This window comes from Pleuronectes platessa, chromosome 23, assembly GCF_947347685.1.
Source record: "Pleuronectes platessa chromosome 23, fPlePla1.1, whole genome shotgun sequence".
NCBI lineage: Eukaryota > Metazoa > Chordata > Actinopteri > Pleuronectiformes > Pleuronectidae > Pleuronectes > Pleuronectes platessa.
The window spans coordinates 6,870,749-6,884,225 of NC_070648.1; positions in this window are offsets into that span (position 1 = coordinate 6,870,749).

The window sequence follows — 13,477 nt, forward strand, 5'->3', positions numbered from 1 at the left end:
TCGGGTTTTTGCGTTGTCGAGTTAATGTGAGTCAATAACACACGTCATCGGTTAATCCTCCGGGAAAGTCAGCCCATCACACCCTCAGCCAAATGAACCATAAACTCTAACACGACCATATAATGTTATCAAATGAATGATAGTCATTGAGCGCTGTAAGAAATGGAGGGCTACTTTCCACGTGCACCAACTTTTGGTCAATCTCAGCCGCTTCCTGGTGGAACGCTCGGGTGATGGAACATCACATCTGCCATAACATCACTGAGATCACTGCTATCTTTAAATCTGGGAGATAAAAAGCAATTTACAGTCAGCGGAGGTCAAATTAAAATGAAAGTCAGATGAAATTAAATGTGCAGCACTTGAAAAAAAAAAGATAATAAGGCTTCTTTATTAGCACTTGAACAGAGATTAGTTGATAAAAGATGGACGGCCGTGTGGAGCCGCACGTATGGTCCTGTTTGAATGGACCCTCTGTTGTCACCAGAGACTTGAGGGAACATGCACAGCTGCTTCACAACCCCGCGCATGACGTCCATACGTTGGTTTAAGGCGGGGGGGGGGGGGGGGGGGGGGGGGGGCTGCCAGTCCATCACAGACGTCACTCAGGACCTTTGAAGTCCTGTGTCTAATGGGGTTGTACTTAGAGACAAACACTGCAGCGCCTTTATGGTGGAAGCACACATGATCGGCTGCTTCAACCCAGAGGTCGAGACCCAGTGCCCCCCCCCCCCCCCCCCTCGGCAGCTGCAACCTCCACCGCAAGCCTCTGCTCCGGTCTGCACTTCGACAGCTGAGCGTCCAACCGAGCACCTGTTTGCGTCGGTCCCAGCGGTTTGGAGATTAAAACCCAAGGAGCCCCCCCCCCCCCCCGCTGGTTTACAAAAGGCTTCGTCTGCGCAGGCCTCAGATGTGAGATCAGGCACCTGGTGTCACTTTTCAGCGACAATGGCGCCGAAGCCAACCTCACTTAAAAGGGCTGAACGGGGACTTTCCAGGGAACCAGACTTCTTGACCGCGTAAATACCACAGACGCTCTTCACGCCCTGCTGCTGCACACACACGGTCATCTGCATCACTAATGCAGCTTGACCCCCAAGGCTTCAAAGAAATAAGCGTGTTGCCGCCTGTTTAAACATTTAAGAGCCGGTATCGCCGTGACTCATGCCAGCATCCGCTCCGGCCAGCAAGACGCCAAGCTGTTAGTGGATAATTGGGTCATGATGACACAGCAAACATGCGTAATGGCACACCACCAAGCCGGTTTGCCTGCGAGCACGGGTTTGCCATTTTAGTTTTTTGAATATCAGAGCAAACGGGGACACAAAAGAAGTGCAGCGCTTAAAGGGATAGTTCAAAGAAAAATGTAAATTCGCTCAATCCACCGTTGGGAGTCCAATTTTAATGTCGGGAGCCGTATGAAGCCATTTTATGTTTTTATGTTGTTTATTTACGTCTTGTATTGGATTTGACTGCAACCCTGTTTACGCCTGAAACTCCAAAAGTGTTTTGTGGACTCAAACACTTCACCCACCTCCACACTGTTCATCTGCCCGATCGGCCTCGTGGACTCCCCAGCGTCATGGAAGAGAGAGCCTTCTATCCTCTGCACGGATCAGACATCTCCTTTACACGGCGAGGCTCTTTTTTGTCTCGGGGAACAGAGGGCCTTAACAAGGTCGTCTATCCGAGCCTTCCCACACAATGCCTCGCTCTTGCGTCACAAACTAGCAAAGATAATTAAGTTTCCACTGAGGCAGCTAGCTCTCCACGAGCAGACAAGACTTTCCCTTCACCGGCATTTGAGGAGCTACTCAAAACAGCTTCCTGCGGCAATCGTTTGACCTTCCTGAGCGTTGACTGCCGCCTCAGAGCTTCTCTCGGCTGTCAGGGAGATTAGCACATCACACAGGCGCGTTCGGAAGATCTGCACTGTCTCAGTCAGCTTGCATTAGTTTCTCCTCAGCGCTCCTTCCTCTCGGCACAATGGTGTAACTGTCGACAGATCGGGCGGCTGATTATCGGCGACAATGGAATCCACCCGCCGAGACAAACACGTCAAATGCCGTTTCTTCTAATGTCTTTGAATCCGGACAATTAAAGGCCTGATAAGGATTGGAATGCGAGGAGGAGACTCGTTACCCGAGTTCCTGGTTATCGCCAGACTGATATGTTTGATGGAGCTTTATTGACTTAATGATTAATGATAAGCGCAGACAACTGGAAACGAGTCCAAACCTTCAGGGAAACATTACCTGAGTCTGCTAGACAAGTCTTTCAACTCGAGCTGGGAGTGAGGAATGATTCCCAGTCGAATGAACAAGTAATGATAACATTATTTTGCCTGACAAACTTTACCCGGCCTCGCTCGTATCGCATTTCAATTGTTTACTTTCAAAAATGCCACTTTGGATGTCTTGCTTCCAGAACAAACAAAAAGAAATATGACCCAGGCGCTTAAAATAGATGGTAACTGCGGTTTCCTGAGTAAACACACACACATGCTTCCCTTCTTCTTCTTCTTCTTCTTCTTCTTCTTCTTAACCCCAAATTATGCCTGAGTCATACTTTGCGAGCAGGAAGCTGGATGTAATCATGATTTACGGTGAGGTTTGTTTTTTTTCCTCCACGCTGCAAAGACACAGAGCCACAGCTCGAGCGCCCGGGTCTCTCGTTCCTTCTCTGTTTAAATAAATCTGGGAGTTAACCGAGGCGGGTGATGACATCATGCAGGGTTGGATTCCCTCCTCACCTTTTCTTTGCAGCGTGTTTGCACAAAGGGCTGACGAGCGTGTTTACACAGTCGACAGACCGCGTGCTCGATGAGGGAACGTCAGAACGTCAAACGCCGGCCGGCGAGCACTTAACCGCGGTTATTACATGTTAGCAAAGCAAACAGTCGCCCTCGGCCAAGACAAAAACAACACGGGGGACAAGACGTTTTCTTTATGTAAGCTCCAGTCCATCACTATTTGACCGGTGCTGATAACAGGCAGCGACTCCACCGTTGCGTGTTTCACTCGGAATGTTTGCATTTCAGTCACAGCTCCCAAAATTACATCACCGAGAGCCGATAAGGCCCGAGTGTGTAATCACCGCTTTATGAGCCGTGTGTAACGCAATGTGGTGACACACACAGCTCCTGGGAAGTGTTTGCAGAGCCCGGGGGAGAAGAATCAACCTGTGTTTGCCAAACCAGAGGTGCAGAGGTTTCCGACCTCGGTGAAGGCCGAGGCCGAGGGACTGTTGGACCAGCGAGGACAGATAATACAGACGGAGACAAAAGGACAGCGAGGAATCAGATGACGCATACAAAGAATTCCTCAATATTTACATAATAATGAAAAGCGAAGAAAAAGTGTGATGCTAAAGCTAAAGCAGATTAGCATGAAAGTTTTCCAAGTTCTATGTCTTTAAGCAAGGAATCCAATAGTTGTAAGAACCTCATTCTGGCTCTGGAGAGAAGGTCAGGGGACCACCACATGAAATATTGTCCTCTGTGGACAATGAAAATGGGTCATTGAAAGTTTTTATACGTTTAGGGTTCAGCCTCTGGGGACCGTCAACATCGGAAACAAGTTTGTCAATCTATCCAATAATTATCAAGACGTTTTACCAAATGCACTTTTCGACCTCATGGTGGCATTAAGGGAAAAGTCGGGGGATGAGCAAAGTTAGTAGAGTTCATCCTCTTGGGCCCATGAATATCTGTATAAACTTTCACGACAAGCCGTCCACTAGCTGAGACGTAATGTGTGGACAACCCGACACAATTGAACCAACCTCTAATGTGGGTAGAATGCAGTAGCGTGACATACCAGAGCTCCTGCAGCCACACAGCGATGTGCTTGTCCCACATTTGTTAATGGCCTGTGTTATTGACGACTGCCATCGCCGTCGCACCGCTGGTTTCAAAATAAAGGCATCCTATTGATTTTTAAAGGCAGGATGGAAAAATGAGCCGGCGTTAAAAGCCCATTTACGCCTCCGGCCCACGCTGCTGTGTGTCGAGCCCATTTTCCATCTTCATCCGACCTGCCTTCGCCATTACATCGGAACGGGCCTTTAAATTAAACGGTGTGCCGTAAATAACCTTTTTCTGAGAGTAATACCCGCTCAGGCTCTGACTCCAATGTCTTAACTTTTGATTCATGCCCGGCTCCTTTTATTATTATTCCGAGGACGACATGTTTAGTGCCTCCGCTATCAGTCTCAGAGTTACAGCCCGCGCTTTAACCCCTCTATTTAAAACCGGGTTACAATTGTGAATTTTAAAGCGAGGCGGCGAGATGACACATAAGTCACTCGGCCGCTGTCAACCCCCCGGCGACAAATAAAGACATTACTTCTCACTCGCGTTCAAACCTGTCGACCTGCAGCTTTCTTCTGATGTGGCATCTCACCAAGTCATTACCGGCAAACCCTTATATCACCTCACCTGTAATTGTTGTTACAGTGTCACAATGGCCCGATAGTCATAAAAGCTCAGCCGCTGTGGAGTTGAGCAACTCATCACTTTGAAGCCTGCAGAGTTTATTTGGGTTAACGTCTTATCTGTTTGAGCGGCATCCAAGCGACGGCTTCACGGGAGCCGAGCAGCCAGTGGAGGGGAAAGCTCTGTAGCCTTTGTTGAAAAGGTCTTAGACAGTCACACGAAAACCGCCGGACCTCACAAGCCCCACAACATAAGACTCATGCTTCAAAATATTTCTGTTTGTCCAACAGCAGCAATAAATGGAGCCGTTTTGCCGCCTCTGCAAACGCTGCCGTGACAGCACACGGGGCCGCTGCCCTTTAAATCCGGCTCTGATTTATGAGGATGGCCCCGCGGGGGTGAAGCCGCGAGGACGTCCCACCTGCCTCTAAATGAGACCACAACAGGCAGAGTGCAGGCCTCAGCAGAGCTATAAAGCCTGTTTACATGTCCCTGACCAGGTGAACATAGTTCCTTGTGTTTCCTGCCTGGTGTGTGTGTGTGTGTGCTGTTAAAACGTTTTTTGCCACTGCACCTTCTTCTCTTCCTCAACATCACAGATGCCAGATAGATCTTTTTCTTTTACTTCCTGAGTGGATTCCAAGCGTTAAACAGGTGGAACCGTGTCCTCTTAGGACAGGAAGAGGAACATGTTTAAATGGTTTTGTATTTATATAGTGCTTCTCTGCCCTTACCCACCCTGCTGCTAAAAGGAGCACCCATGGGTGGCTTTGAGACTGGAATCCATTGAGGGCCGTCTGGCATGCCTCTGTCTGAAGGGCACGTCTGTAATAAAGACAGAAATGTGACTCGGTGACAATGCTGCACGTCGTCTGAAGATGACAACACATGTTTTGTTCGGGCTCGTTCTGCAAATCTACTTCAGGGGAAGAGATTTCAAAGGGCTGTGGATAAACGTATGACAGGGGAACTGCAATCCGGGTACATGGAGCATAACTGAAAGGAATTTCCAAGCGAATACCGATCACACCTACACAACACAAGTCAAATGAAAACAATTGGGAACATGCTGCCGAGATGGAAGTCACTCGTATCGTAATCTTTCCTCAATAATGAAAACTCTAAAACTGCTGGTGATTCACACTCTCCTGATGTGCTGCTACGTTGATCTTGTCTCCTGAAGAATAATCAATGAAATGGCCTCTTTGCCCTGGTTGATGTATCCAATGACTCCTAGGGCCCTGGTCGGCCTTTGTTGTGAAAGCACGTTTTCTATTTGTTGACAGACAAGATGCTGCAGTGACAACAGACGAAGCTGCAGGGCCGTGCTAACACATGGCATCATTGGGGGGGGGGGCACTTTCACATGACTTGACAGGCTCCGTCTCGCCATAGCGACACCATCAACATGCATTTGTTGACGGTCGAGCTGCTGAATATCACAGAGGGCGTGTGTGGCTGCAGAGCACGAAGACTTTGACCAACAGACGTGGTCAATTTAATCTGCAAAAACACAAATGATGACAAATCCAGTGCAGATAATAATGAAAATGAAAAGAAAATGGATCCTTCGCAAAGGTTAACGGTGACAGAAAGTGTTTGAGTCTGAAGACAGGTCCTCAGCGTCCCGGCGACAACTGGAAATCTTTTTTTGTGCAGAGTCCTGCAGCCGCACATCCATCCTCCCACTGTTTTCAGAAAGTGGGCTGCAGTGGAATCCCTGCTATGCCGCATCACTTGCCAAGATCCAGAAAATCCCCCATGGATCCAATTTTCCAACCCTGTGTAAGAGAGACAGAGAACTAGAAGCTAACGGTTCATTTAACTTTCTTCAACCCATTTTCACAGTGTTTTTTATAAAATGATTCAGATGTTATCAAGTGCAACATCAGAGGTGCAGCATGACACTGGAAACACGTTCAGTGTCGGTGCTCAAATATCCACAACTCAAGGATCTCTTACTAGAGTTTCCCCCAGCAACTATAGCTGTGTCTCGGTTCAGTGGGCCGCATTACTCAGCATGCATTTGGAGACTGGTTGTGTCACTGGGGAGCAACTAGGCCGTCCCAGTCTGAGGGCTCCTTCAACATGCAGCCTTTCGAAGGATCTAACAGGTGGATCCCTCTTGGGCCAATTTAACCCAGGATTCATTGCATGCTGGGTCAAAGATAACACATCATGTATCTGGGTGGTGTAGGCGTACATAAGCTGGTGAAACAAATAGGAAAATGTTTCTTATTTCCTGTAGGTCTACATGCACGGCCTCCTGCCCGGGCTGCGTAGAGCGCGTCCACCAAAGGAGTCAGCCCTCTCATTAGGACACAGCTTGTGTCTCGTGGTGTCTTCCCATCCGAGGACTTATTTCCTACTGTCACTATTGAGGCAAAGAAATTAAGTTCTTGGAAAGCAAACAGGTGGTCATATCTAATGTTATCTCCTGGGGTGATGTTCCTTTCATGTACACGACCATATCTTATCACATGACCAAAGTTCCATATCCAGGTCATGTGAGGTCATATCTGATGAGGTGCCTTCCCCTAAAGAAAGCAGTATCACACGGTCGAAAGCTCAATGTTCCTGAGAAGCCATTAGTGGAGAAATTCACAACTGAATGGCTTCTTCGAAAATCTACCTAGCTCTTGCAGGACTTTACTCTATTAGCAACCGGCGCCATCATTCGTCTTCATTAGGCTCTTTAGCAAAAGTACAACGTCCACACCCATGTGACCGCAGCACCCGGGGAAGGTGGAGGAGGGGGTGGGGGGGAGGGGGGGCGAGTTGTCAGCGAGTGGTGCACCGGCGATTGCCGCCATGATCCTGTACAGAGGGAATCATTAACTGCCAGTGGCCTGAACACTGTGAGGTCACCCGCCCCTCTATGCTTGCATTCTCCCCCCTCCCGACTGTTCGGTTGAGGCTGATGTCACCCTGGCGTGCGGGCGCTGCCGTATTGATCACATGGATCAACCATAACCCCGGGCAAACCTTCACATGCACGGCAACCCAGCAAGGTTGCATGAGATCATATGAACCCTGTACACACGCTTAATGAGGAAGAAAAAGACAGGAGGTGGACTACCTCAATTTAATACACTGCTGTAGCCACGCCCCCTTCCCCACCCGACAGCACAGGTCTCCTGAGTCCTATCAGTAACAGCCTGTTAAGAGGCTTTACCCCCCCCCCCCCCACCACCACCACCACCAGCACCAGCAGCAACCCCTCCCCCAGCACAAAGGGCTGTCTGTTGGGCCGGGGAGGCATCCCAGGAGTCAGCTGGGACAGGTGGCTATCCCCACAGGGTATGTATGTGGGGGCTGGGAGGCTGAACGCCGGAGTAATCAGAGACAAGTCAAGACAAAAGCGCGGTGTTATGTCAGCGGTGTGTGTTTCCAACTGTTCAATGTCTGGTGTTAAAGGTTTGGTAAAGAGCAACACCACGGCACGGGGGGGGGAACAAGACATAAAGTATGTTGAGTGTTTAACCATCTTTAATGTCACAAAGCATTAAAAGTTTCTTCACACTGAATTAGAACAGTTATTTTTGGGATGTAGTCATGTATTTTTCTTTTTGGTGACTATAATTGCACAATTTTTTTGTGAGGATATTGAACATTATCTTGATCAACAACTATCCAGACTGTATGGCAACTAAACACGTTGATTATCTTTCAAATAAACAAAGATTTGACAATTGCCTATTCAGAATCTAATCCTTTAATCCCTCGTTGACTTTTATAATCTCTCGTGGAAAAAGGTACATTTCCTCTGTGACTGTGTTTACTTTGTACAATTTCCATGCATCTATACTGAAGTGCATTTATTTAGGAAGTACTTTATACTTTTAATAAATAAAGTAAATTCAAAAGGAAGTACTTACCACTTCTACTTTCAGAACTTTTCTATATATTTTTGGGGACTTTCAATGAAGTAAAACGTTTCAGTACTCACTTCAGGCACTCTGAATTAGTTGATACTGAAGAAACCTTAAAAACAAGTCGATTATAATGAGGAATACTTTGTTTTTCTTAAGTCAAGATCAGGGCTGAAAGCTGAGAGCCGTAAGATTCAATATCTTTCTTACACTCCCTCACATTAACAGGTCCCTTCATGCAGGGCCTTTCAGAAAACGTCCATATCCATTAGGGTTGATGATAAACATGGATTTTCAAAAGAGACAGGAAATCAAACTAGTATCATATTTGTGCAACATGCGGACACTCTATCCATCTGTATCTCCACCATGACCCAGACTATAAATCAAGCTCTGCCTTTTGCAGGCAGACTTTCAGGTGGATGAGGCCTGATGGTAATTCAAACCTCCCAAAATTACAACCGCTGCGGTGGAAACCATCCAAATCCTGATCGTATTATCATTGAAGCTCTGGGATCGGGGGGGCTTTAAGAGGGTGCCAAAGGAAACCTCACCAATTTTGCATCCTAATCCCCCCCACCCCCCCACCGGATATTAGAGGTCCTTTACCTCTTAAACCAAATCACTTGAGCCAAATCTTCAGGCCGTGTTACACCTGCTTTGAGATGCAGAGGAAGGGTTTCGATGACAAGTCCTGAGGTTTGAGCTTAAATGGCACCGGGAATGTTTTTATGTTACTTTGGGTTGAGATTTTGAGCTAAATGTTGTAACTCAACTTGTATCATACACATCAGGGCTTGAGGGAAGAATGCTTTGTCTGGTTGTGTGTGTGGATTTGTTTGAACATATTTGTTGATCACATAGGAACTTCTAGAAAACTATGAAGAATTATACCAAGTGCCATGAGAGGATCATGGGAGCAGGGGCAGTGATGGGAGCGGGGGTGGTGCTGCATTTTTTTTCCTTTCCCAAGGGGATCACATCTCTTTCCCATGAAGGATGATAGTTTATGAGGGCGGGCAGTTTTGGGAAAAATGGGATCCCACAGTGACGAGAGAGCTGCACGACCCTCTGTGTGAACAGTAATGAAGATAAAAAGGAGGAAATCCTCCCATGAACTCATTTGAGTAGAAAATTACAGATCGGAGGAAGGATCGAGGAGCTGGAGGCAACAATCATTGAATTACAAGATTCCTCAGAAGAATTCTTTATGAGACTTGAAATTAAAGATGTAAACACAACAAACATGATCCATGATCGCTATTATTTCCCCCCCACTCACTTGAAATGCAATGTTGTTACTGGAAACAAAGCTAACTCGCTTGATGACAAATGCAAACATGCACCAGTTAAAGGTGGAGTGCAGGACAAGCACATGTAAATGAACGGCCCCGTTACAGTCAAGATCCTGCCAAACCAGTCATGCTAACTAATTTGAATTACTTTGAATTTCCCAGTATACCAGTTTTAAATAAGGCCACTTAACTTTCCCAAAGCTGATTAGAGGGAACAACGATAGCATTCAGGAGTTATTTTACACCTCCACCAACGCTAACACCCTATGTAGACAATTATAGAAAATGGAAAAGCAGATCCACTCCACTCGATTGTGGAGATTAAACGTTCTCTTCCTTGGGTCACGCCCCACCCCTCCACAAAATCCCATGTCATTTGGTTGACAGTTTTTGCAAAATCCTGCAAACAGACAAACAGCAGTGATAACACAACCTCCTTGCTGGAGGTAATGATAGTATTTGCGTAACTACTCTTGCTGAGGACAAATGTTCTGCACCTCAAACAACACAACCCTTAAAAAAAATCCTCCTATTGGGCAGACGAACTGAAACAGGAGGTGACATCCAGCGAATTGGAATAAATATCCAAATCATCTCTTCACTTCTTGACCCCCGCAGGTCAATCAATTGTAACGCTGTCCTGCTCGACCCCAAACTGCCCTCGCTCGACTTGAATGAGTCTCCGGGGAACAACAAAGCACTGGTCCACAGGGGAACGTCTCGGTCGACCATGTTTGCCAACCAACACGCCGTCCCCTGCTCGGCTCCTTTAATGGACGGGGTCAGCTGGTTGCCAGGGAACACTTGAAAGGATATTTGACATTTTGGACTTCATGGCGCCGGTTGCTGGGAGAGCTTCTCGTCCCGGAGTCGGAGAGGAAGTTCTCAGAGTGAGAATATCTCCACAGGCGGTCCCTGTCCACTTGTGATGGCATAATTCTCGTCTTTTACATTACAAGTTAAAAACATGAACATGGGCTTTGCAAAGACAAATCTGTCATACAGCGGCAGAGATCACTTCCGCTGTCATGTGCCGACTTCTGTCAACCTCAAAGCCACCGTGATACCACATTTCACAGGGCTGTCAGAGAGCAAAGCAGAAGTTCAAAAGCTCTGACAGGGTCGGGGCCTTCTGTAGAAGTCCCTTTGATTTCTATCATGGTCACAGAAAGGCTCCCTGGCCGGAGTAGAAAGAGGAAAAAGGGGAGTGTAAAAAAAGGGAGGCAGGGAGGCAGGGAGGCAGGGGACGGGGGGGGATCAAATGGGATAGAGGTTTGTTTTGTTCTCTCCTCTCGATCTGCCGAAGGTTTCCCGGCCGATGAGGCCTGCTGTTTTATCTCAGCCGGCTCAACGGCCCCAGCCCGCGGAAGTGCAGTCGGGAAAGGGCGCCGAACGCCGGGGAGTCATCACACAACGCGGTGTGTCACAGGGCGAATCCACAGACACCAAGTTAACACAGAAGACAATACTGAAGGTGTCTGAGCCAAATACCCCAGAAGGACTTTCTCTGTCCTCTTCCTGTAGATCCACTGTGTCCTCTACCTGCACTGCTCAGAGGAGACAACCCATTCTCCACGGATGGTGAAACGCACTGGTCTCCAGGGTAAAGGTAACACAAATGTGACTAATGATGACTTATTAGCTCCGAGCACATTGATTTATGAAAGGGCCTTTGTGTGGGGGAAGCATAATAGAGAAGTACATCCTATGTTGACATTAGATGTGGTCACAGCGTGTAACCGGCTCCACCGGTTTGTGCCTTCCATCGGAAAAAAACATTTCACAACAAGTTATTGAGTTTATTATCCACTTTTCAAGGCACCAACTATTCCTGAAGTTCTCTATTTGGTTTTTCCTCAGGTGCTTTGTGTGGGATGTTTACAGAAGCTTCCAGCGGGCGGCCATTGTTGAAGTCTAATATATTATAGCGGCACCGTCCCGATACCGGTTGACTGAACGCAGCGGTTGAGGGGGAGAGCGGGTTTCACGTGGCTCTGCAGTGATTCATGGCTGCACAGGCTGGCACGGGGCCAACTGAGAAGTCTTGTATAATCTACCCAAGTACTGTGAGTTGACATAATATGACTTGCACTCGTGTAATGAAGGAATGACGTACGTGCCGAGTCTGACGTTGAGGGACCATCTCGTGTGTGTGGTGCAGCATCGAGCTTGTGGCTACAACCCCCTTGATGTCCGTTAAGTATTTTTCCCGAGACGGAACGAGATATTCATGCGACGGGACGCTGCCTTATTAAGTTTTCCGCGGCTTCATAAATCTCCCAACATGGAGCTCCTCCTGTCTGGGAATGCAATAAGGCCGACACGGCGGATCTAATGTGCAACATCCATCACGGGCGTAAGCATGACCACACCGCGCCGAGCCATCGCAACCGTTCAGACTTAGGGGTGATGGCGCAATGCACGAGACTAAGATCCACTTTGGTTGAACGGGTTAGGGATGTAGATTTATTCTCTGGTCTTTCTTAAGTTGTTAGAGAAATAGCCACTGGGGAAAATCACCAATTTAAACCAGAATAAAGTGCCGTAACGCTTGTGTGTGTGTATACTCAGTGTCCGTGGCTTCCTGTGTCTGAGGGGTCCACTGTGTCTCCGGCGCGTTTGATCCTCGGCTAACAAACCCTCCTCCAGTAGCCCCGTATCCTGTATCCTCAATTGGTCGCCCAGTGACAGCTTCCCAGATACCAGACGGTATCGGTTTCCCTTCATCTCGTGGCGAAGGCCCAACTCCAGTGCCCAATCTGCTAATGGATCCCTGCTGGAAGCTGCCGTCCGGGCCGCATGCAAGCGTAATTGTGCTCCAATGATGTAAGTGGGGGGGGGACTGAAGGGATGAATAAATCACTAGTTCGCACTCTGCTCCCAAACACGGGGAGATGCAGCTGATATTCTTTTTGTTTGCTCTTGGTTTTTCCCACAGAGCCTGGATGCCATTCACCCTCAGCACGTCAGGACTACAGATGCTGACAGGAGGGTTTTTTGCTTTACTTCTACATTATAAGCTAATAGCAGGTTTTCCCTCTCTTACTTTCTAAGAGGAATAATTATGTGATAATATGGACTTGGGACGAAGAGGGGGAAACAGATTTAAGCCCGAAGCTTGAGGAGCAGGGAAAATTCAGTTTTTTTCCAAACGTGACCGGAGGATTTGATGAAAGACTGCACTTCTCCTCGCCACAGAGAACTGGTTTAAATGGTTCTTCCTTTCATGTAGGACACACACACTGATAGGGAAACTTCTGTTCATGTGTGCTGCACCATGCAGCTCTCAGGAGGGGTTTTCAACTCAAGACTTATTAGAACATTAAACCTGCAGAACCTGTTCCCGTCCGTCCAATTATTTCGAGTCCACTGGCTCACGTCTCAACATGCTACCCCAGGGGACACTGGCCCCCAATCAGGGAAGACATGGGTATATTTGTTCAGACATGGAATTTAGACAAGCTGAGAAAGAGAAGAAAAATCCTCCTTGTGTTTTTAATTGAATCGCTGACAGGCAGGTCATGGTGCCACTCACTGGGCTCTTTTTTTGGTTTAGTGGCCTTAGTCTGGTTCAGCCTGACAGGGAGCTTAAGCTTGGGAAAAGCCTCTGGGAGGTGGAGATAAGGGAAGGCAGCGTAAAACCAAATAAAGCTGCTTTGCACTTGGAGTGAGACAAAGTTACAAAGTGCTTAATGTGCCCGGATAAAGCGATTACACGATATCTGTCTGGAACTAATGTAACACTAAGTGTCCTTTATGTCCGATCTTGTTAGTTTGCCAGTTTCGCACGATGCTAGAAGGCTGTCGCCTCATTGAGAAAACAATCCACAGAATAACTGGTCCCAGCTGCTCATTCCAAATAAAACCAGAACATA